This window comes from Cryptotermes secundus, unplaced genomic scaffold (genome assembly GCF_002891405.2).
Source record: "Cryptotermes secundus unplaced genomic scaffold, Csec_1.0 scaffold234, whole genome shotgun sequence".
Classification (NCBI taxonomy): domain Eukaryota; kingdom Metazoa; phylum Arthropoda; class Insecta; order Blattodea; family Kalotermitidae; genus Cryptotermes; species Cryptotermes secundus.
Genome location: NW_019725843.1, coordinates 1,718,404 through 1,744,486, shown reverse-complemented (window position 1 = coordinate 1,744,486; position 26,083 = coordinate 1,718,404). Strand labels below are relative to the sequence as shown.

The 26,083-nt window shown below is 43.5% G+C and overlaps 1 protein-coding gene across 3 annotated transcripts in view; it reads right to left on the bottom strand.

Moving 5' to 3' along the window:
* Window positions 1-26,083, bottom strand: part of LOC111863648 — a 365,789-nt gene that overhangs the window by 189,745 nt on the left and 149,961 nt on the right. The window contains exon 1 of one of the 3 annotated variants that reach the window (XM_033751145.1): window positions 18,640-18,655. The exons of the other annotated variants lie outside the window; for them this stretch is intronic. The gene's annotated coding sequence lies outside the window, so the exon portion shown is untranslated. Of the gene's footprint in view, window positions 1-18,639; window positions 18,656-26,083 lie in introns of those variants that run through there. 3 annotated transcript variants of the gene reach the window in all.

The window sequence follows — 26,083 nt, the reverse complement described above, 5'->3', positions numbered from 1 at the left end:
AAATAGACAGTAAAAGTAAAGTATTTTTTATTCCTAGTGGGGTGGGACTAAGTCCCTTGTACTGCGGCCACTTCTGGCCTATTGTACCAGCCCCAGATGATAGGTGAGGGTGATTGTGGAGCAATTGGTGGAATGAAGATTGGCAGGGGAAATCGAAGTGCTCGGAGGAAACCTGCCCTAGGACCACTTTGTCCATCATAAATCCCACTTGACCAGACCGGGGATCGAACCCGGGCCGCCGCGGTGGGAAGCCAGCGACTAACCGCTTGAGCTATGGCGCGGCCAAAAGTAAGGTAAGTAAAGGTTTTATAACCAAATCTTTTATGCATTTTTCTTCTCTTACACATGTGCTAAATGCCCATCCCACCTTATTCTTCCTCATCTGACCATTCTGGCAATATTTGGCTAGGAGTATAAATTATGAAGCTTCTAATTACGAAATTTCCTGTACATATCCTGTACTTTTCTTCTTCCGCTCACATCCAAATTCCTCCTCGGCACCCTCTCAGTCTATGTTTGTCACTTGATGTGACGGACGGAGTTTCAGACCGCATGTCTCTTCATCCGTTCACCAAGGTAACATATCCCCTTTCCTGGTATAATTTATTTATTTCCCTTATATTTAGACGACCTACATTGTATAAATTGGGGGGCACGCGGTAGCGTAGTTGGTTGAGGTATTATGCTATAAGCCGGAAGGTCTCGGGTTCGAGTCCCGATGAGGTAATTGGATATTTTTCAATTGAACCTAATCCTTCCAGCCGCACTATGGCCCTGGGGTCGACTCAGCCTCTAACAGAAATGAGTACCAGGTATCTTCCTGGGGATAATGGGCGGCCGGTGCGTAAGGCTGACAATCTTACTGCCATCTGTGGGCCGATTGTCTAGAGAACATGTGGGAGCCTCGACGTCTCACAACCGCATGGGCCTTCACGGCCTTTTACAGGAATAGCTTTACCTCTTCGTACATCGTATAAATTATTGCTGTAATCGAAACGAATCGCTTATCTTAATTAAGAAACCCTGTCAGAGACCTCTATCATTCTTCTGATAAGAGCCATTCATCATTGTTGCTTTTCTTATCTCCTCTCTGCGAACATAACTTGCACTCTCCTGGCTATCTGATGCGGAAATATGTAGCCTGCTCCACGTGTGTCAACATTGCGTGGGAAACAGCTTTTCCGGCGATTTCAAAGGGAAACATCAAGAGAAAATTAGAGTACTATCTGTGACATGATGCCATTATAATAGAAATTCATTGATGTATCAGAGGAAAACAGAACTTCCATCTTCAGTGTCGAAAAGTAAACGAAACATGTAACAAGCAAACCTAAAGAAACTCCGTGACTTGTACTTCGCAAGTGAACTATACCGACTGAGCGACCGCCGCTTTCAGCGAAGTTAGTGCCAACTTTAGCCGATAGAGGGTGTCACGTGGTCAGAGCAACGACTTCCGAATTAAGAATCTCTGGATTCATCATCCCATTAAATACATTAGTGTTGGGAATTTTCTGACTTCTCAAGAAGCTCCAAACCCCAGTGACCACTTTCCCGTCATCTCCCATAATCAGAGATTTTTTTTTTCAATTCAACGAGATGCTTCAGCTGTCGGATCTTGACAAAATGGTTACTTATTTGAAAAATGTTGTCTTCTGGCATGTGGCAGCGTGTACCAGCGCGAGGAGTCGCCTGCTCACGCTGGTTCCTCGCTCGCGGATTTTTCTACCCTGAAATTGGAGGATATATGTTCCCCCAAACGTCGCTTCACACGAGATCTACACGGCGCCACATCCCAGAAGACGGCATTCTTCATAGTCGCCGCCGTGAAAACCTGAAATCTTACACAGTTACATAATTGTTTATATAATTTGAGTGCTTTGACAGCTAGAATGTTAATTAGCAACCGTAATGGTAAAATATTAATTAACTTATTTTAATAGTTTAAGTATTTAATTCTGTTATTTCACGTCAACTTATTTAATTTATAATAAGGCAGTAGAATTACAGTTTAGTGTGTTGGTTGAAATATTGCAAAAAATTGGTGTAAATTCTGCAAGGCGGGAATGAATATCCGAACTTTTTACATTTCTCGTCTCACGACCAATTTTAGAGGGGGCATTAGATCAAGTCCGGGCTGCGATTATACATTGCAGAGACCTGTACAATATATAGACAGATTGCCAAAGTTATGAAATTTTAGTTACCGAACCCAGTACTGATTAGTTAATTACTATTTAAGTTCATGTTTAAAAAGTTGAAACTTTCCTTATTATTGCATCCGAAATAATTGTTTTTGACCCGAGGATTTCCCTTCAGAGGTCATGACTCCTGGTTTGTCAATATCTCCCGCAAATGCACAGTCCCGTTACAGTCACTACAAATTCGTGTTGCGTAGAAGTTGCGTGAGAACTCCGCCCAAGACTCTCACTCTCCATTCGTGAGATCATGTCCGCACATACAAATCATCATTTCTTCGCGACAGTATTTCTGTTCCAGCCACTGCTACTCGCCAGGTTTCCAGAGGCCTCGGTCGCGTCGCAACTTACAACGACTCAAATTTCAATTGACCAATAAAACAGAAAATACGATGTTTATAAAGATTACCTAGGCCGCGCCATAGCTCAAGCGGTTAGTCGCTGGCTTCCCATCGCGGCGGCCCGGATTGGATCCCCGGTCTGGTCAAGTGGTATTTGTGGTGGACAGAGTAGCGCTGGGGCAGGTTTTCTCCAAGTACTTCGGTTTCCCTTGCCAATCTTCTTTCCACCTATTGCTCCACAATCACCCTTACCTATCATCTGGGGCTGGTACAGTAGGCCAGAAGTGGCCGCAGTACAAGGTACTTAGTCCCACCCCACTAGCAATAAAAAAAAGATTACTTTCTTCTCGGATGTGACCCCGTATACTTTGGTAGAAGTTCAACGACATTTTGGAGGAAAGTAATGCCTCCATCTTCAGGGTCAAAGAGCAGCCTAAGTAATGTAAAGTTGCACGGAAGGAGGACACGAATACGTGGGAAGCCAAGTATGCAATCAGCATGTTGCAGAGCTCTGCCTGGCGCCTGTTTCTTGCTACTAACTTCCTTGACTTACTTCTCGACCCTGAAGATGGAAATAGTACGTTCCTTCGAAATGTCGGTGAACTTCTTATCAGCGTTATCAGAAACTCAAATCCAACATGGTGAACACTGGTTGAATATTTTGTTCGTGTGTTTTGTAAAGCGCTATTACACATTAAAATTCGGTTATACTTAGACAATATTGACACGTGTATGCGTGTGTGCATGATTTATAAGACGGGTTTTGGATTGGATGATTGGATTAATTGACACCTTATACACACCACTCGGAACTACAGGAAATTCCAATGCTACCGCTATTTTCACACTTTATAATTCACCGTTACACACACGCTAAGGTTCTCAGTCTTCACTAGTCGTGTCCAGGCAACGGATTTATATCTCACTGTCACTTCAAATCACACCATTTATTCTCAGTCACCTCATGCTTCCATCTCTAGAATTTTACCAATTTCTTGACAACTCTCAAACGACATTTTTGTCCATTTATAACTTCTCCCCACGGACCAAGCAGAAAACACAGCTTGCTTACTGATCCGCTGCCTAGCAACAGATATCCTATTGTTGCGAACGCTATGCGACCGCGGGAATATGTCTACCGGGTCGTTGCCTTACAGTGGGTCTATACGTCACAATATATTGATGAAGAGCTTGGTAAGTGAAAACAAAATTAATTTAATTTTGCATGGATTGCTGTAATTTTTTCATCTTGTTGTATTTGAATTTCTCACAGATTTCATTATGAATAATGCTATTTTCCGAGAACTCTGGTACAATCTGAGTGACGTTTCGGACGATCTTACTGTCTCCACACTCATAGCTCCGAGCAAGCAGTGCGAGCATGCTTACTGGATATGGAGACAGTGCGTTCCGCCGAAATGTCGATGATCCTGAGTGTCACACCCGAGAAGACAGTAAGTACTCTGCGGAAAGCGAGCGAAGCACTATCCATAGGCCCACGGTTTAGTTTGGTCATGCCTTGCGCCTTACACAGTTCAGCCAGTAGATACAACACCGAGACAGTTTATTCCGAAGAGTGATATAATTATTACAGCACAAGGCCGTTTTCTGGGGAACATTCTACCGACAAACCCTTTCTCTTCCTGTAACAAACCGCCAGAGGGCACGGAAAGCTTCTAAGCAAGAATTCTATTTCAAAATAGAAATAAATATCTTATACCGCAAGCGGAATAAAATTTTAGTGAACTGAATTAAAATGTTCATTCAGATGGAAGAGCGCACACGAGGGTCAGGCCACGTGGTGGAGATTACTGGCTCAAGGAATAAACATTGAGGGAATGCGGCACTGTAGAGAATATTTGGACCTATGAGGGCGTACCTGACATGAGGTTGGAGAAAACTGAAAAACGAGAGTACTTCCTAACTTGAAACTTCAACAAATACTAGTATAACTAAAGAGAAGGCGGTGGGTATGTAGCACATATGGGAGAAATGAGAACTGTAAACACAGTTTTAGTTAACAAGAAAGAATGAGACGACCCGAAATGATTAGGCACAGATATGAGGATAATATTAAAATGTAAGGTAAAGTTCTCCTGTGGCATGTACTGTCTTCGCTCGCTTGGAAACCGGGATCGTGGGTTCGAATCCAACTCAGGGCATGGATGTTTAGTTTGTGTTTGTGCGCTTTTCTGTGTTTGTGTACAGGTAGAGGCCTTACGACGAGCTGATCACCCGCCCAAGGAGTCCTACCGAATGTGTAAGATCCAGAAAAACCGAAGTGAACGGAGAAGTTCATGGAGGTAGGCCTAGGCCCACCGGGGCTGTAGTGCCAAGGAAAAAAGTTGTCATGTGCTTAACTAATTAAACATTATGCCATGAGGCGTATTGGGGAGTGAATGTACAGATCCATATTTTCTTTGACCCCGCCACTATTTGGAGATGAGTGGTGAGCTTCACGCCCCGGCCGCTTTAACTCTATGGAAGGCGCCCCCGGTACCCATTGGGTAAGAGACTGTGTGGGCCCCCAGAATCTGTCTGGACGACGTAGAGAAGAGAATATTTCTGACCCTATAGGGACTCGAGCCGGTCACGGTAGCCGAGAGGTCTAAGGCATGCACTGTCTTCGCTCGCTCGGAAGCCGGGATCGTGGGTTCAAATTCCACTCAGGGCATGGATGTTTGTGTGTGTTTTTCTGTGTTTGTGTACAGGTAGAGGCCTTGCGACGAGCTGCTCACCCGCCCAAGGAGTCCTACCGTATATGTAAGATCTAGAAAAACCGAAGTGAACGGAGAAGTTCATTGAGGTAGGCCTAGGCCCACTGGGGCTGTAGTGCCAAGGAAAAAAATAGGGACTCGAACTAAAACACCTCGGTCGTCCGGCAAGGTAATGAAGTTTTGGCCTCTATAAAATGTTAAATTCTTGTATAGCTAACAATTAGCTGTGTCTCAAGAGAGAGTGAGCTCCATGTATTTCAGCGCGTTATGTACATACGTGTAGTTGTACAGCGTGAGAGATACGTCACGTCCGCTTCGTAGTCGTTTGTTACGAGGGACCAGATACCAATTTGAAAAAGACTGGATAATGAACTTCGGTTTATGATCCAAAATGCCAAATAAAATTAAGAAATAATAAAAATAAACACATGAAATGCTTATGCATACATAGTACGTATTTTTTCTTAATTTAAATGTAATGCAATTCATAATTTATTTACCTCTATTGTTCACACGTCTGCTAAGGTTTTCGAACCTGCATCGTAAGCCCATAGCAAACACGATTAAGTATTATAAACACCAATCTTGGCACTTCTCAGAGATAATTTAGTCAACACTGGATAGTGTTTCAAACAAAAACACTTGAACCTACTGGTATGTTGTGAAGTGATGTAAAGAGCATGACGCCATAATCATTCTACAAATATCACTGGTGTAGTTAGTTATTTAGAGAGGGTGGGTTTCCCCATGCACCGCGACCAGTTTGATCTATTGTGCTTCCCTCTATGATATTCTACCAGTCTCTATATCCTACCGGTACTGGTGCTTACCATCAGTCCCGACCAAGCCAGCGAGTTCGGCCTCTACTGGCTTGGCGGTATCTATAATGCTTCCCCCATCTATCAGAGGCGTTAGAGACTACTGTTGGGCGGCAAATGTCCTTGAATTTGGCTCAGTGACCTCCTTAGGAGATATGAGGTTCTTTTACGTGCCGTAAAGCTACGACACGGGACCCACGGCTTAAATTCCCTCCAGGAGGACTTGTTCCCTGAATTTTTCCGCCCTTAAAAATTCCACGACCTCCGCCGGGTTTGAACCCGCGTACTACGAGTCATGAGGTGGGAACGTTACCTCTAGACTACGGAGGCCGCTCATCACTGGTGTAACACGTACTTCTAAAGCTTATTTAAAAGCTTCTGTACATTGCACTATATGTTTCTACCGACATTGATCATCATGTGTCTAAAATTGTTGGTGGAAACTGCTGTGGTTCCGGTTTGTGATTCTAATATTCGACGTGTAGTCCCAATTACGTGCTCGGTGTCTCTTGCTGTTGTGTTTTGTGTCTAGACTACACTCGTACACGCGCGCTACTGTATTTCATGGTGCTAGGTGTCTCTGTCGTGTTGGGAGCTTAGATACGCATAGACAATCGGCTCGCAGATGGAAGTGAGGTTGTCAGCCTTACGCGCCAGCCGCCCTTTACCTCACAGGAAAATTCCTGGTATTCATTTCTGTTAAGAGGCTGAGTTGACCCCAGGACCATATTGCGTCTCGAAGGATTAGGTAGATTAAAAAAAAATCCACCTCATGGGGATTCGATCCAGGGACCTTCTGGTTTGTAATATAGTGCCTCAACCAACCATGTTACTAATTCATTACGTTAGCTGTACAGCGTACTTATAAGTCTAATAGTGTTTACTGCAGTGCTTCTGGCAGGTGTATTCACAAGCATAACCGCGGGAGGTGAAGCGCCTACAAACATCAATATTTGTATGGCAGTTTCATCATTTTCAGCGAAAATGTGAAAGACTTGGCTTCAGAAACAGAGCTAGATACTCTACACCAGAGGTACACCTGAGCCTCACTCACAGTTTATCGTAAACAAAACAAAACAGTGACGTCAGCTTCTTTGTTCATATTTCGAACCACGTAAGAACTAGAAATCAGCATTCTCGCATCAAACAGTTGCGACAAGACAGGCTCGTCTTGACGCCTGTTTCTCTTCGTAGATTCTTGCTTCGCTTGCTTTCCGATCCTGAATATAGCGGCAATATATTCCTCCGAAGCATCGAGTTGCTTTCGAATTACATGGCGCCACAATCCAGAAGACTATACACGGAGCTTAGCCCTTCTGGAGGAACCGCCAATTCTGCAGCTACTTAAGAATTTTCCAGAATTTTATGGAACCCTAAGGTTCATTACCGTATTCACAAGAGCCCTCCACTGGTCCCTATCCTGAGTCAGATAATCCAATCCATACCATCCCATCATATCTCTCTAAGATCCATTTTAATATTGTCCGCCCACCTAAGTCTTGGTCTTCCCAGTGGTCTCTTTCCTTCTGTCTTTCCCACCAATATCCTATATGCAGTCCTCTTCTCCACATTCGTGATACATGTCCTGCCCATCGCATCCTCCTTGACTTGATCATTCTAATTATACTTGGAGAAGAGTACAAGTTACGAAGCTCCTCATTATGCAGTTTTCTCCAGCCTCCTGTCACTTCGTGAAGACTACACTTTATATAAAAATGTTCTTTCAACTACAGAGATTGTGTAGCATCGTCTATGACTTACTAACTTGTGAACCAAGTGAAAGACAACCAGTTGGCAAGGACATCAAGTCACTCAACGCAACCGACCCTTCATACTTTCAATTCCATTATGGCCATATGAACCCGTAAGGTGGATGTTATCCAAACACAATTCAACGCAGGGGTCTGAAGTTTCATGTATAGAGATGAGTTCAAAGAACAGAAAAGAAAAAATAAAGTTGTTTTTGTATGCATTCATTCATCAATAGCTCTACAGCCAATTCTTTGGCCGTGGCCTCTTCTTCAATTTCGTAATCTTGCTCACACAGCCGGTAGGACACCTCGGACCGGGGATCTACCCTCGCAAGGCCGCTACCTACACATAGGTCAACACAAACACAGAATAAATGCACACAAACATCCATGCTTTGAGTGGTATTCGAACCCACCATCCCAGCGTTCGAGCGAGCGAAGACAGTTCATGCCTTAGACCGCGCCGTCACCGTGATCGGCATTTTTATATAGGATGTAAAATAACAATTCGGTAACCACGCGAAATCTACAAGGGTTGATATGTTCATTTATTTATTTATTTTTTCCTTTTAGCTTCAGTTTGAGCCGTTACGTGTTTACTCCTGTTTTAAGATTTTTACTGGCCTGTATATAGCCTCTTTTGAGTTCTGTTACTAGAATACTCGTATGTACTGTTGCGTCTGTTGAGCTCTTTCCCAGGCGTCACATAACTCGACAGTCTCACACATTTCAGCTTTCAGGCACTTCTATACTGGATTTTATAAGGGATGATCCACCTTGAACGCTAACAAAGCGCATTAGCCATCGACGCCGCTGCACTTGTAAACACGGTCGCTCACGAAACGTCTGTATTCATTCTACAAGTTGACAGATGTAATTTAGAACATGGAATTTTACAATTGGACGTATTTCAAATATGTTTGCAAATTCTACAAAAACATAACCTCTATGACCTAAAATATGTAACTTGGCGAAAGGAGACAATTTTACGTTACACTCGTACATAAAGGGGTGGGTACGCGGTAGCGTATTTGTTTGAGGTACTATGCTACAAGCCGGAAGGTCGCGGGTTCGAGTCCCGATGGGTTCGATATTTTGAATTCACCTAATCGTTACAGCCGCACTATAGCCCTGGGGTCGATTCAGCCTCTAACAGAAATGAGTACCAGGAATTTTCCTGGAGGGTAAAGGGTAGCCGGAACGTAAGGCTGACAATACCGCCATCTGTGAGCCGATTATCTAGAGAAAATGTGGGAGCCTCGACGTCTCACAACCCTATGGGCCTCCACAGCCTGTTACAGGGATACCTTTACCTTTTATTTTACTCGCACATAACCGCATTCGGATAATGGAAATTCATCTGGCAGGAAGTTTACACTAAATTATGTATCTGATTTCTGTAATAATTACTTTATGCATTAAGACAGTCTTCATAAGCAAATGAATCTGTGTACTGAACAGCCGTTCATCTACAGTGACGTGAGTACATTAATTTCTTATCAAGTTGAAATTACTTAACACGGTTAAGTATGGGTACCTATTCTTCAGTTTCATGTCTGTCATAATGGCGATGCGCATGACGTGGGTCTATTCAAAGGGTACATGCCTTCTTATCCATGATGAATGAAGAATAGGAAGAATAAGAAAACACAGAGGCAAGATATAAAATAAGTTAAGTTAAAGATTCTTGATTACAAGAATGCCTTACGAAAGTATATTCTTCTCGCATACGAGCATTTTAGTATGTTGATGTTAATTTAGTTCAAGCACAAATACTGTTATTAAATATACGAATTAACTGTAACAAAGTTAATCAGAATATACAGACAGGCCTATTAGGATATAGGTTTTTGTATTATATCGAGAAAATATTTAAAATTTAATTTAAAGGTATTTTAGTCTTTCAAACCCCAAGTACTTTTTCGAGAAAATGAATACACATTGATTTCAGCTTCAAGTAACGTAAACTCCTCTATAGACCGCAGCTCAGGAATTCACAGGCAGCTGATCATGGAGAGCCGGGTTCAATTCCAGACCAGACCATGTGGACCTAGCAAATAAGATGGCATTTGGGCAGGCTATTCTTTGAATATTTTGATGTTTCCTTCTCAATTTTCTCTTTACGAACGCTCAATTATTTTTTATTGTGCGCCCATTTAAATCTCCAGTATCATGGGGCTTCGTCCCACCAGACTATTAACATAATAATAATATTATTAATAATGTTCCTTTAAGCCGGACCCATACGGACTATAAATACGCACAATACAAAATATAATCGAGACCTATTTCATAATTTATGGGGCACGCGATAGCGTAGTTAGTTGAGGCACTATGTTACAAGCCGAAGGGTAGCGGGTTCGAGTCCCGATGAGGTGGATTTTTTTAAATTTACCTAATCCTTCCAGTCGCACTATGACCCTGGGGTCCACTCAGCCTCTAACAGAAATAAGTACCAGGGATCTTCCTGAGGGGTAAAAGGCGGCCGGCGTATAAAGCTGACAACTTCACAGCCATCTGTGAGCCGATTGTCTAGATAATGTGTTTACCTCAACGTCTCACAACCCTATGGGCTTTGACGGCCTGTTACAGGAATAGCTTTACTTTTATTTCATAATTTAGAAATGAAACATGCAGTTGTGATAACGGATGAAGAGATAATCCCTCCTCATAACGCATGTATTTCACTCACATCATGCAAGTAGAGTACAAGAACAATAAAAATATCGTACCATTTTATTAATTATTGCTACAAATTAAAACCGACGCAATTATCATGTTTTTTTACTATGTTAAGGCCGATATACCCACCAGCACAAGGTGCACAATACAGCTAATGCATTTGTCTTGAGCACTGTCATTTCCACTTATATAACGTGTGGCTGCGGCTCAGACATGAAAGGTTCTAGCCATGTGAGCAAATGTCGCAGGGTGAGCGCACGATCTATTGGTCGCTACTTCCAGATGAGCGGATGTATTACTGTACATGCGCGTTCGTGATCAAATTTACAAGCAGTACCTAAGTAATTAAATACGGTGATGAACCGTGGACATGTGGAGAAAGACAAAGGAACAGAAGCGGCCAAAACGAGAACCATTAAGAACCTCGGCTGGATACACACGCCCAAAAAATAATATACAAAGTGATTCTAAATTATTGTCGGGGTTTCGGTGGCATATAAACGGAAACCCAACAATACTTTAGAATCACTCTGTATATATATATATATAATCTTGACTGAAATCACGTTCATGGGTTGCATTATGAAGGTGATTGTTTGTGAGTGAGCATCTAGACTAACCACAACAAATTCCTTTAAATTTCATTATATTTCTTTGCTTCATGCTGGTTTCCTCATTGGTTCATTCTTCGGCTTTGAAGAAGGTGAAAATATTGGCTTACTTTCAACGGACCATACGCCGTTACATCTCAGAGGACAAAAATATTTTACAGTAATATTTGTATTTAACTATAATTTATAGTTTTACATGTATTCAACAGGAACGTAATCTTTCGCTTTTATATTTGGGTAATAACATTTATTGTGTGCCTGCAGAAAAAGGGTTTATTTATTATTCATGCAAAGAGGATTCCATCCCTATGTGGTTCTTAGTATCATCTCTGCAACAGTAAGTTGCATCTAAAATAAAGGGTGTACCTTCGGGTTCCATAAAATGTTGGAAATTTGAGTAGCTGCACAATTGGCAGATTCTCAGGAAGGGCTCAGCTCCATGAGTGAGTTGTGCTGTTCTGTGTGTAGGTAGTGGCCTCCCGACGTGCTGATTCCTAATCTAAGGAGTCCTACTGACTGTGTATAGGATTAAGAAACTGAAAAGACGGCCAAGGTGCAACAACAGAACTGAATAACCATTGATAGATAAATAATTTTAATTAGGAAGATTCTTGGTTCGAATCCAATCCAACCATCGGGTTATCCGAAGACAGGTTTTTCGTTGCTCTCACTAGAAATATTCTATTATGGCTCTACAGCACTTTGTTGGACCTTGGCCGCTTTTCAGTTTCTTAATCTATACATAGTCGGTAGGACTCCTTGGACGGGGGATCAGCCCGTCACAAGACCGCTACCTGTACACAAGACAACACACACATAGACTAAACGCATACAGACAACCATGCCTCGAATGGGATTCGAACCTACGATCCCAGTGTTCAAGGGGGCGGAGACAGTTCCTGACATATACCGCGCGGCCACTGTATTGACTCACATTAGGAATATACTACTATGTAAATATAATGCGAAGTCTTCCCAGCGCTTAATTAATTAAGAAGGCGTATGGAGAATGAAGGCACGACTCCATCAGCCTTAGCAACAGAACTAGATGGAGGTGAATGGTCAGCTTCATGCCCCTGTCGCTTCACTGCCCGGGAAAGTACCCCCGGTACTCAGTGTAAAGAAGGCTGGGTGGGGCCGAGATCTAGCGTGGATGCTGAATTTTCCCTCTGCCGGGAATCGAACCAGCTGCTGTTTCTCCTAACACCTTCAGTCTCCAACCCCCTATTTTCCACTGTCAGTCATACACTCATAAGGAATATTCGAAAATACTAAGCAAGTACAGGAACGTAAGAACGTGCAATCATTTAACGAAATTCTGCACAAAATTCTGCACATAGCCCTGACTAGCAACACACGTGAACGTCTGAAAGTTCACAGGCCTCTTTTTATATTCAAGTGGCAGATACGATAATGCAGACAATGCATGAGATCGTGTGATGCTTGCAGATGTTCCAAGAAGGTTGCTAAGACATGAGTTATTTAACCACGTTTCCTAATCGACCTGCCATCTTACAAGTTTTACAAAGAATCTCTTAATCGGCTCCTGAATTGATCAGAAGAACACGTTTGAAAAGTAGCAGAAAAAGCAATCCTTCTTCTAACAAGTGAAATCTGTGTCCTAGTTCTTTGGCCTCAATGTTACATTATAATAATTACATTACTTTTCCATCCTCTTGCAAGAAAGAAACGGGACATTCACCGGGTTTTAATTTGTGGTTTGACAAGCACTTACTGGACGGCAAGACTAGATTACGGTATAGAACTGCGGATCAGTCAACATCGAGCCCGAAGCCTTACTGCTGCAAGTCGTACTCGGAAGGTCTCAGGTTCGAATTTTGCCTCGGTTCCGATCCAGCTAGTTATGGATTCTGGTGGTTTTCCTGGGCCTTTCTGGGAGATTTCTGAATAAATTTCACAGTTATCCTGGTGGCAGAAGTAGAGGAAGTGTCTTGAAATTTTGGAATTCAAATTCGAACTGATGCGGCTATCATCCCCAGAAGAGATCATCATTTGACTGTGTTTCACGCCCATACAGCAACAGGTGCAATCTTCTGTCAGTTGGTATAAACTAAAAATAAAAAGAACTCCGCGGCTTTAGTCCGTAAGCGAACTATACCGACCGGGCGACCGCCGCTTGTCGGGGAAGTTAGTGCCAACTTTAGCGGCTAGAGGGTGTCGCGGGGTCAGCGCAACGAATCCCCACGGCCGTTAATTTCGATTTTCTAGACCGAAGAATTTTCATTTCAAGTAGCTCCTCAATTCTCCTCACGAGGCTGAGTGGGCCCCGTTCCAGACCCACTACTTCTCAGAAAATCTGGTAGCGCCGGGAATCGAACCCGGAACCTCTGGATATGTAGGCAGGAACTCTGACCACTAGACCACAGAAGCGATGGTCAGTTGATACGTATATCTGGTTGAAAATATGCCGCGTTGACTTTCGCCATGAAAGATGCATTTATACTGCACGCACGACAGCTGAGTCAATTAAGTTGCCAGAGAAGAACGGCGTTTGGAAGTATTAGTATTACCTTCATCACAGGATCGTTAAACGCCGTGGAGGCCTATTGGGTTGTGAGATGTCGAGGCTCCCACAGTTTCTAGACAATCGGCTCACAGATGGCGGTGAAATTGTCACCCTTACCCGCCGGCCGCCTTTACCGCCAGGAATATTCCTGGTACTCATTTCTGTTAGAGGCTGACTCAACCCCAGGACCAGGCTGGAAAGGTTTAGGTAAATAGAGAAAATCCACCTTATCGGGATTCGATCGCAAGACCTTCCTGCTTGTAGCATAGTGCCTCAACCAACTACGCTACCGCGTGCCCCAATAATCTACTTTCTTCTTTATAACATCACAAAAATGTCATACAGAAGAAAGATTAGATGCCAAAGAGGAGATTGGGCACGAAAAGGCAGGGAGAAAATACACCAATAAATTCTTTTAAATAAATCTATATGTGAAGGTCACTACGAAACCACAGTATATTCATGACGAAACTAGAAACAGTCTCGGACAGTGTTTGCTAACGTTAAGTTCGAAAGCTTTCTTATCTTCCCATCTTCTATTCAAAGCCTTGAAAGTTAAGAATTAAACACCATGGAGATTGTCAAGGTTATTTTAGCTATTATGGGACTACTGTTTTCTGAAATAATGATTGATGAGACGCAAGAGCGAAAGGTTGAGAATCACAACAAGTACTGACCACTGACAACTATCTAACTCGTCTCCATATGAAGCCTGTAATCATTATTACACACATGACTGTAACTCAGCATATTATTAGTTGCAAAATCGCATTACGAGATATAATTACATTTTGATCTTGGTTTTTTTGCGACGATTAGCCTGGAAAGTAGGTAACTGTTCTGTCATTACTACTACCAATAATTTTCCCTGACCCAATTTTTTTTAGCTAGGAGGCATAGTTTAGTTTCGGTGTTCAATATAAACAAACTTGGTATCTGACATTAAGGGAGGAACCTAGACTGAGGGAGTTCGAGAAGAATATTTGGACCGAAGAGGGATGAAGTGACGGGAGGTTGGAGAAAACTGCATAATGAGGAGCTTCATAACTTGTACCCTTCATCAAGTATAATTAGAATGATCAAGGACGATGAGATTGGTGGGCCATGTAGCACGAACTGGGAGAAGATGAACGCGTGTAGGATATTGGTGGGAAGTCAGAAGAATATATACCAGTAGGAAGACGAAGGCGTAGGTGAGTGGAAAATATTAAAATGGATTCCAGATGGTATGAATTAGATTGATGTAGCTCAGTGGAGGGCTATTTTGAACATGGTAATGAATCTTCGGGTTCCATAAAATGCTGCGAAGTTTTTGAGTAGCTGCACAATTTACGACTTTTAAAGAAGGGCCCAGCTCCACGCGTGAGTGATTTGGATATAAAGACGCCTTACACCCTTTAATTCTAGTTCTGTGGGCTGTTTAATGAAACTATTAGTACTGAGACTCTATTGTCGGAGGGTAGGATGAATGATCAATTGGAGATGGTTTGGAAGGAAGAATTGGTTGCCTATCTACTTTCTTCGCTTAGGGGGGGATGGAGTTCAGCTGGGTCCACTCGGCACGGCGGCCACTGACTGGCCTATTGTAGCCTGCTCCGGGTGATTATGATGATGGAGAATTTGGTGGAATGAAGACTGGCAGGGGAAACCGAAGTACTAGGAGAAAACGGGCCCAAGCGCCACTTTAGCCACCACAAATCCCAGTTGACCACACCCGGGATCGAACCCGGACAGCCGCGGTGGGAAGCCAGCGACTAACCGCTTGAGCTATGGCGCATCATTGTCTAATTTATGTACTATCCCAGAATTTGGCTGGAGGGACAGAAGAAAACTAGAAGAAATCTAAAATTATTATAGCCAATGTGCCGGAAGAAATTCGAACCAGACTCTCCCGAATTCATGTCTAGAAATTTACTGATATATCAGACTGTTTTTATCTTTCGATCATAATTTTTCTGTCACTCTTTCGGCGGAACAGCTTCGAAGCGGACGCACAGCAGAAAACGAAGATACAAGCACCGAAATGGCTTGGATCTAGTAGCTTACGTGGTTTCAACAAACATCAATAAAATCTTCATGGATATTAGAGAATACAGTGTACAGGGCAGGGGGGCACGCGGTAGCGTAGTTGGTTGAGGTACTGTGCTACAAGCCGGAAGGTCGCGGATTCGAAACCCGATATGTCATTGGAATTTTTTCAATTGACTTGATCCTTTCAGCCGCACTATGGCCCTGGGGTCGACTCAGCCTCTAATATAAATGAGTACCAGAAATGAATTAAATAATTTTCCTCGGGCAGGCGCGTAAGGCTGATCTTACCGCCATCTGTGAGCCGATTGTCTAGATCATGTGGGAACCTCAACGTCTCACAAGCCTATGGGTCTCCACGGCCTGTTACAGCGATAGCTTCACTTTTTACCATGAGAGCAAGAACAGCTCTGTACTTTCATAACCCATCACAGTATCCACGACGGAGTCTAATAGACAAACTGTCCTGGAAAGATGGATCGTAGTTTATGTAACGACACTATACATGCTACAGCAGTTACTTAACGTCGAGTCATCGGTTTCAGTGAACTTTAAAGAGGTGGGAAGGAAAAAATGTCGACTCCTATTTCAGCGCACTATCGTAGCATAAGCTTGGAGGCACTGAAAAACATTCTGCAGTCTGTGGCTCGCAGGACATTTGAGCTGGATGCCTAGAAAATGCGAGATAGAAACCTCACCGTCTGAGTCAATTCGACTGCTGGGCAACGCTCGGAACATAATTACACATCCGTTTAGAGGCCGTGCCTGTTCTCTCTGAAAGGAGTCGTATGCCTATCCATTGTCCAACCAATCAACCAACCCATAATCCAGCAACTAACAAACTCCAAGGAGCTAGTCCTCCTTGAGAATCCGCCAGTCGCTCAGCTACTCAAGAATTACCCAACACTTTTTGGAACTCGAAGGTCCATTATCATGTACACAAGAGCCTGCCACTCGTTAATATATTGTCCATACCACTCCATCTTATTTCTCTACGATTCAATTTAATATTATCTTCCCACCTTGCTCTAAGCATTTCTACTCTTCTCTTACCTCCTGGCTTTCCCACCAAAATCATATAAACATTTCTCTTCTCCATGTGTGCCACGTTCCTCTCCAACTTGATCATTCGAATTACGATTGGCTAAGAATCCTAGTTATGGAGATTCTCATTATGCCTTATGTTAATTGGGCTATTTGTCACCACGGCATGGGGCGTCCTGGGTTGTGGCTGGTGGAGGCGGACTCCACACACGGAAGGTATTATATAAGCAATAGCAGACAGCCTAAAGGGGGTTGAGCATGGGGCTAACAACTCCTTACCTTAAGAGACAGTTCGTTACGATACGTTACGCAAGGACAACATATTTTCTGACATACACGTATTAAGAGAAGCAAAATCTTGTGCACTTTTAATTGAAGAGAGAAAATTGAGGTACTCCGAGCACATGTCATGAAGCCTACTTTATCGACTGCATAAGTTTCTAGTTCCAACTGAACTATTATAATTGTTATTTAAGAGGAGCAATTAATGGAACAGTTCTCTGAGATCAAACACACAAAGTGATCGAAAATTCATGCAAGTCATTCTATCAATTTGCTTTCCACATAAAATTATAGCCCACAAAGCATACATAATACAAATGCATACAAGCGATAACATCGAACGCAGCATTGACAGCATGTCCTTGAGGCGCCTACTAGCCGCGTCAATTGTGGCTGAGCCTTCGACAGTACGGCTTACGTGATCACTCTATACATACACAAATAGCAGTATATCGAAGGTAACTATATAGAGTAATATGTGAATTTTTCCCTAATAAATTCCTATTGTAATAATCATAATAAAAAGCCTATTGAAGTAACGGCAGAGGGCAAAATATATTAGACGGAGCTCACAATGGCTAATTCGTCGCTGGTTTCCCAAGGTGGTGACCAGTGTTCGAGCACGGGTATGGTCATGTGGGATTTGTGGCGGACAAAGTGACACTGAGGCAGGTTTTCCTTGCCAATCTTCATTCCACCAATTGCTCCACAATCACCATCATCTGTCATCTGGGGTGGCACAATACGGCAATTTATGGCCTCAGTACCAAGTGGACTCAGTCTCACCCAACTAAGTAAAGTAAGTAAAGGTATCCCTGTAACAGGCCGTGGAGGCCTATAGGGTTGTGAGATGTTGAGGTTCCCACTTTTTCTAGACAATCTGCTCATAGATGGAGGTGAGGTTGTCAGTCTCACGCGCCGACCGCCCTTTACCCCCAGGAATATTCCTGGTACTCATTTCTGTTAGAGGCTGAGTCGACCCCAGGGCCACAGTGCAGCTGGAAGGATTAGGTAAATTGAAAAAAAAATCCAGTGACCTCATCGGGAATTGATCCCGCGACCTTTCGGCTTGTAGCATAGTGCCTCACTCCACTACGATTAATCGAAAAATAACACAGAAGGGTCCGGAAGGGCTGTAGGCAGCCAAACCGAGGTTACGTGGTACATTATAAAATTTCATAATACGAATCTTCATAAAGCGAAATAATATATACTTCCAATTTTTACAATTCTGATTATTATACTGCTATGACTGGACTGTGAATAGGTCCCCGTGTAGCCCCTGGTATTTAATATCTGTGTTGTTCCCAAATAGTTGATTCATTAAATATTCTACATACTATTAATTGGTACAGTTTTGTCTATTGATAGTATGTTGTCGTTAATAACACATAAATTATCCAAGCATGTTACAAGTGTTAGAATCCCTGGTTTCTGGGTTCACTCAGCCTGAACCTATATTCAACTAATCTGGGGTTAAAGGAATTTCAGAAGGAAAGAAAAACTAAATTTAAACACAAAATGCCACACTTTGCGAGCACTTGACGTAAAAGTTCTCCTGCGCTGACATTATTCTGGGGACGTAGGGTAATACTGTTTGTCTGACCTCTCCAATGTTATGACCTTGAAGTAACAGCACTGACCTTCATATCACCTTGTCTACAGCTGCTGGAACTTACCTGAAAAGAACAAAATATATAAATAAATTTAAACAATAAACTTAAATCAACAATATTATTATTCCACTAGTAAAGTAAGTAAAGACATCCCTGCAACAGGCCGTGGAGGCCCATAAGTTTGTGAAATGTTGAGGTTCCCAATCGGCTCATAGCTGTCGGTAAGACTGTCAGCCTTACACGCCGGCCGCCCATTACCCCCAAGAATATTCAAAGAATATTCCTGGTACTCATTTCTGTTAGAGGCTAAGTCGACCCCAGGGCCATTGTGGGGCTGGAAAGATTAGGTACATTGAAAAAAATATAATTACCACTTCGGAACTTGAACCCGTGACCTTCCGGCTTGTAGCATAGTGCCTCAGCCAACTACAATAATTATTATTTCGCTATGAATATATTCTTGGAAAAACAACCTACATATCTTTGGCTAAGGCCTCCTGCACATGTAAGCGACGATAACGTACTGGAACGTGTATCAGAGGCTTTGGTTTGCTTTTTCTTTTTTTTTTTAATTTCAAATGAGATCTTTGCTCAGAACGCAAAAAGTGTACATGTATTGGTAATTTCCGGTATTCTCACGTGTTCGCATTCTACAGCTACGAAATTTCTGGCATCTATACTGTACAATGTCCAGAGAATTAAATCTAATTCGCATGGGCTGAAAAGCCACCGAAGGCTGACAACGGTCATTTATTCTACGAAGTGCGACCCGAAGGCAAGGGGACTACAGAACACCTCGACATGTGAACTGGGAAATAAAACAACCGTACAACATTTTACAACAAATTTTATATTTTCACATTAAGAGCATAGATAGAGCCGCGCCGTAGCTCAAGTGGTTAGTCGCTGGCTTCCCACCGCGGAGGCCCGGGTTCGATCCCGTGTCTGGCCAAGTGGGATTTGTGGTGGACAAATTGGCGATGAGGCAGGTTTTCTCCGAGTACTTCTGTTTCCCCTGTCAATCTTCATTCCACCAATTGCTCCACAATCACCCTCACCTATCATCTGGGGCTGGTACAGTAGGCCAGAAGTGGCCGCAGTACAAGGGACTTAGTTCCACCCCAGTAGCAATAAAGAAAGAGCCTGGATAGCTCAGTGAGTAGAGCGACAGGCTACTAGACTGGACGGTTGGGGCTCGATTCCAGGCAGAGGCAAAGTTATCCCTTCTCTACAACGTCCAGACTGGCTCTAGGGCCCACACAGCCCAGCCCATGGACGTGAAGCTGACCACTTACCTCCACCATGTAGTGCAGAGGTCAAGAATCCACTGCCACATACGTCTTCATTGGTAGAACCTAATTATTTAATTAAACACATGAACAAATTTTTACTTTCATATTACCAACCTAGCTGGTTATACACCGTTTATCGATACGGTATTGCAAGTTACGAACAAGGAAATGCTGAAACATCAGCTCTGACACCTGCTTTCGGTGTCGACATAAGAACCAGACGCCGTCTGGACAAGAAACACAACGTGATGTTTAGTTTCATAAATACACGGTGCCACATTCTTCGTGAAGTGATAGGTGAGGGTGATTGTGGAGCAATTGGTGGAATGAAGATTGGCAGGGGAAACCGAAGTACTCGGAGAAAACCTGCCCCAGCGCCACTTTGTCCACGACAAATCTCACTTGACCAGACTCGGGATCGAACCCGGGCCGACGCGGTGGGAAGCCAGCGACTAACCGCTTGAGCTATGGCGCGGCCTTTACAACGCATGTTACTCTTGTAAAAAAGTCTCTATGGAGACTAATATCTAAACGTAAGAAGGGGGTTAAAATGTTTCAGAATGGGCTCCAATGCCGGCCGTTGTTTACAACAGGGAATTTCCTCATCAGCACCATAACTAGCAGAAGTTCAAGGAATACCGTGGAGTTGGGTAACAGTGCCTTGTTCTCGGCGTTGTGGAATATTCCGACGAGACATTTCGGATCTGTTTGGAGCACGTGTATTCCTTACATGAAATATGAAGATGATTTGGCTTAGCTGCTCTTCCTTGTGAACACGTTGGCCTTGCAATATTGTACAGAGATAATGCGGTGTATGGAGTTATTTTTAATGAGACCGCAACAGTAATCATACTCCTCTGGTGATTTATATCGCTGTCTTATAATAAACATAGAAACGTAGCTTTTGAAAGAGAGAAGAAATGGAATGGAAAAACCAGGCCGTGGGCCTGGTACGTCCAATTTCGTGCATGGACCTAAGCAGTGCTCACTAGACAAGATCCACAAGTTTGTGACGACGGTACATCAGTACAAATATTTTATTTCTGGACATTATCCATCATCTTGTCTCTATCTAAAACCGTCCTGTTTCTTTTTCAAAATTTTTTATTAAAAAAACATGACGGCTTTTAGATAGGAAGAAGACAATGGATAGCCTACAAAAACATATCTGTAGCGCTCACTAGCCTGGGTATTCAGGTAATAATTATATTAAATCGTGTTATAGTTTAAGTTTTTAGAATCACTGTAACAAAGGGGATAAGAAAAGAGGCTTGAAATGCGGACCGCGAAATTTTGCCAACTGAAAGCTGTGTAATTTGGAAAGGTAGTTTATTTGCCTACAGATCAAGGCAGTAAGCCAAGCAAGAAACCCAGTCACGGTAGCCGAGAGGTCTAAGGCTTGGTCTTCGCTTGCTTGGAAACCGGGATCGCGGGTTCTAATCCCACTCAGGGTATGGATGTTTAGTTTGTGTGTGTCCGTTTTTCTGTGTTTGTGTACAGGTAGAGGCCTTGCGACGAGCTGATCACCCGCCCAAGGAGTCCTACGGAATGTGTAAGATCTAGAAAAACCGAAGTGAACGGGGAAGTTCATGGAGGTAGGGCTAGACCCACTGGGGCTGTAGTGCCAAAGAAAAAAAAAAACAAGAAACAGCCGATCAGAGTGGCCGTGCGGTTTAAGGCATGAACTGGTTTCGCTCACTCGGACGCTGGGATCGTGGGTTTGAATCCCATTCGAGGCATGGATGTCTGTGTGGGTCTATTCTGTGTCTGTGTTAGGTAGCGGCCTTGCAACGGGCTGATTCCCCGTCTAAGGAGTCCTACCGACTGTCACAGATTAAGAAACTGAAGTGAAACAAAGCGTTTCACAGATGCCCTATGCTCCAAGTGGGAGAAACAGAAGAAGAAGAAGAAAGAAACCAGATGAAGCAAGCGGTAAGCTGGTTTCTGGCGTTGCTTATTACTCAACCTTCAAGACGGAGACCATATGTATCTCCGAAACATCGGACATTTTCCTAATTACATGGCGTTACAACCTAGAAGACCACACTATCCATAATCACCGTTGTGTGAAGCTTATATCGAAAAAAAGTGATATAGTCTGGGAACGTGATGACTACTACTGATCTGCTGCTGACGTCAGTCTGTACTTTGCAGGAGAATAAGAGGACATTAAAGCTGATAAAGAAATACAGACGCGCGTGACAATATGTACGTGCTAATTTTCCTCCGTGACAATGATTGTTAATTACTTGTGACGGCATTCACGCTTCTTTAAAATTCACTGTTAAACTTGGGCTCAATGCGAACTAGTTTCTTATTTTTCACATCCGACGTACCAGAGTAGGGATAGCACAGTCGGTATAGCGACTGGCTACAGGCTGGAAGACCGAGGGTCCGGAGTTCGAGTCCCGGTAGGTTCAAGAATTTTTCCTTCTCCATGTCGTCCAGACTGGCCTTGGGACCCACCCAGCATCCTATCTAATGGGTACGGCGGGCTCTTTCCCCGGGGGTAATGTCTCCGAGGCGTGAAGCTCATCACCTGCCTCAAACTAGCGCCGATGTCACGAAAACGTGGGTCTATACATCCACAGGGACAAGCTTTTTTACATCCGATGTACCAGTGACTGACCTAAGTTATTTATAAAGGACCAAACAGAGTATGTGTCTCCTAACCCTTCATCCGAGAACGAAAATAGATCCAGTTTCCGAAACGCTGAGTTCTTTAGACTACCGGACGATGTAAAAGGTAAAAAAAAAAAACGATTATGCTGAGTGTTCCACCCAATCGTCAGAGCCCGTTAAAATCTACTCCATGACACAGGGTTGGCAAAACGGAGGATATCTGAAATCGGCGATTGGCAAGTTATGGTTCGCGTTACTGATAATCAGCAGTTATGTGAAATTATACGAGGTGAACAAAGTGGCACTGGAGCGCGTGTTCTTAGACTAGTTCTGTTTCCTCTGTCAGTTCCCAATCCACGAACTGCGTCGCACTGACCTATCAAAGCGTCCCGGGCTGGTACAGTAGTTCCACTAGCGGCCGACGTACCAAGTCGACTCGGTCTCGCCCTGCCCCCAAATTCTTACTGACGCAAATATATAGCCCCACACGTTCCTAAACTCTTCACATAGCTCAGTTGCTACAGCGACGGGCTATGATCCGAACGGCCAGGGTTCGATTCCCGGTAGGGCCAAGAGATTCTTCGCTATCCCACAGCTTCAAGACCGGCTCTGGTGCTCACTCAGCCTATCATGGAGTGGTGATTGATTATTTAAGCACAGGGCCAACTTTACCTTCATCTTTACTTAAAGGAAGAGAGGTGGAGCCGGGATGGCTCAGTCGGTTTGACTGGATACGGGCCAGTAAATAGGGTTAAGGTTTTTCTCCTCTCCACGTTGTCCAGACATGTTCTAGGGCCTAGGCACCTTCCTATTCAAGGGGTAACCATGGCTCTTTTCATGGGGGTAAAGCGATCGGGACGTGAATCTGACCACTCACCTCCAACTAGTACCGAGGTGAAGAACACGTGGATCTATAGAGCCACATGCACATCCATATGCTTTCGCGGTATAGTGCTTAATTAGTTAAGCACAGGGACAATTCTACTTTAACGGAAGTTCGTGGTTCTATTTTCGGCCCTTCCGCGCAGTAAGGAAACTCCCGGTACCTACTGGATATGAAGTTAGGTGGGCACAAGAGCCGATCTGGGCGTTGTGGCGAGGAGACGAACCCAAAACCGCGCGGGGCTCAAACTCCGAATACACATCCAGCTCACAGCGTCGTTGTTATACTGACTGAGTTACCTATCTGAAAAAAAACTCCGTGGCTTGAGTCCGCAAGCGAACTATACTGATCGAGCGACCGCCGCTTGTCGGCGAAGTTAGTGCCAACTTTAGCGGATAGAGGGTGTCGCGTGGTCAGCGCATCCAATTCCTACGGCCGTTAATTTCGGTTTTCTAGACCGGAGCCGCTATTTCCTTGAAATAGCTCCTCAGTTATCCTCACGAGGCTGAGTGGACCCCGTTCCAGACCCATTACTTCTCAGAAAATCTGGTAGCGTCGGGAATCGACCCCGGACCTCACAATCTGTAGGCAGGAAGATAGTCATTTTAAGCAGGCCACGACCACCTTTATACAAAACTCTGTGGAATTTCAGGTTTTCACGGCGTTCGCTATGAAGATATAAAATTATCTTGATACTCGTATAAGGCCGCGCAGTCCTTTGGAAGTCAAGAAAAGTTTCAGTGGAACATAACATCGTCTCCATCTTCAGGGTTGAAGAGTTAGCCAAGCAAGAAACCAGCATGAAGCAGGCAGCAATTTGAGCCACGCTTTAAAGCTGGAATTCCTGATTTTCTCTTCCTACGTGTTAACTCGGGGCACGCGGTAGCGTAGTTGATTGAGGCACTATGCTACAAGCCGGAAGGTCCAGGGATCAAATCCCGATGAGGTCATTGGATTTTCTTTTCAATTTTCCTAATCCTTCCAGCCGCACTATTGCCCTGGGGTCGATTCAGCCTCTAACAGAAATGAGTACCAAGACTCTTCATAGGGGGTAAAGGGCGGCCAGCGCGTAAGGCTGACAACCTTACCGCCATCTATGAGTCGATTGTCTAGAATATGTTGGAACCTCAACACCTCACAAGCCTATGGGCCTCCACGGCCTGTTACAAGGATACCTTACTTTTTTTACTTTACATGTTAACTCACTCACTCACTCACTCACTCACTCAAGGAGCTGGGCCCTTCTTGAGAAGACCCTAGTCGTGCAGCTACTCAAGAACTTTCCAGCATTTTATGGAACCCGAAACTTCATTGCCGTGTTCACAAGAGCTCTCCACTGGTCCTCTTCCCTATCCTATCCTACTTGTTAACTTCGTATTATAATTAAAACAAAATGGAAACTGATATTCGGCGTAGAAAAATTACATTTTGATTGTCGGTTGTAGCTCGCGGTCTGTGATTTCTGTGGGTGTTATGTCATACAGAACTTGCTGTAATACAGTTTAGAACAAGCGGAGATCAAGGCTTTGATGGGTCTAGGGTGCGTGGGAGTGAGATAAATTTTACAAGCAACCTTCTGGGAGTTCATCCACCAGCTCGAAATAAAGTAGAGTCGAATTCTGTTGTCTCCAGCGCCTTTCTCGTCTCCAGAACGTCACAAAGAAACTAAATTTACTTAAAACATAATCAACTGAATCATCCTTCATGTAGTCACATTTCTTGAAGGTCATTATTTTTTAGTTGTGTTATGTAATTTCCTACTGTCGGATGGAATGAAAAAGGAAAGGTGGAAATGGGTGGGAGAGGATGACAGACTAGGGAGAAGGTGGGGGGTGGAGAATGTGATAAGTTACTGAAGAATTCAGACCGTTTCAGTTCTGGGGAGCGGGACGTTCTTGAATTCGATTTTGAAGGGCATCTAGGGTGCAAGTTTTCCTGTCCTCTCGTTCCCACTTTGGAACATAGGGCTCAGTTCTCAGTTCCATGATCATTTTAGAGACGGTAGGACTCCTTGGACGGCTGATCAGCTCGTCGCAAGGCCTCTCCCTAAACACAGGACAGCACAAACAGAATAAACGCATACACACACCAAACAACCATGCCTTGTGTAGGATTCGAACCCAAAATCCCGGCTTCCAAGTGAGGGAAGACAGTACATGCCTTAGACCGCCCGGCTACCGTGACCGGCTAGGGTGCAAGTTGAGGATTCTACATAGGTCCACGGGAACCGATTTAGAGGTAATTAAACTGTGAACATTAAAACGGGAGACAACCTAAAAAAGTAAATAGTAGAAAGACGTTTTCTTCTGCAGTATTTATATTTTAAAAATGCATTTTTGTATGCTTTATCACGCTTCAAAATCACTTACTGATGATACGAACATATTAATTTCAATATTACAATATGTGTAAAATATTCTTTAATGAGCGAAATAAATTTCTAGACCTGCAAAATTGAATGAAATAAAATTCTTACGTTCCTCTGCAGAAAATACATCATTATATTGCTCTATAATTAAAAATACATGTATGTAAATTAAAATAATAATATTATAGGCAAATCTGTGACAATTGCTACGCAGTCCAGATAAAATTATCTCGCGAGCCAGATATGGCCCGCGGCCATAGTTTTCACACAGATGGTCTACACACGTGACTTACGCCTACGTTTTAA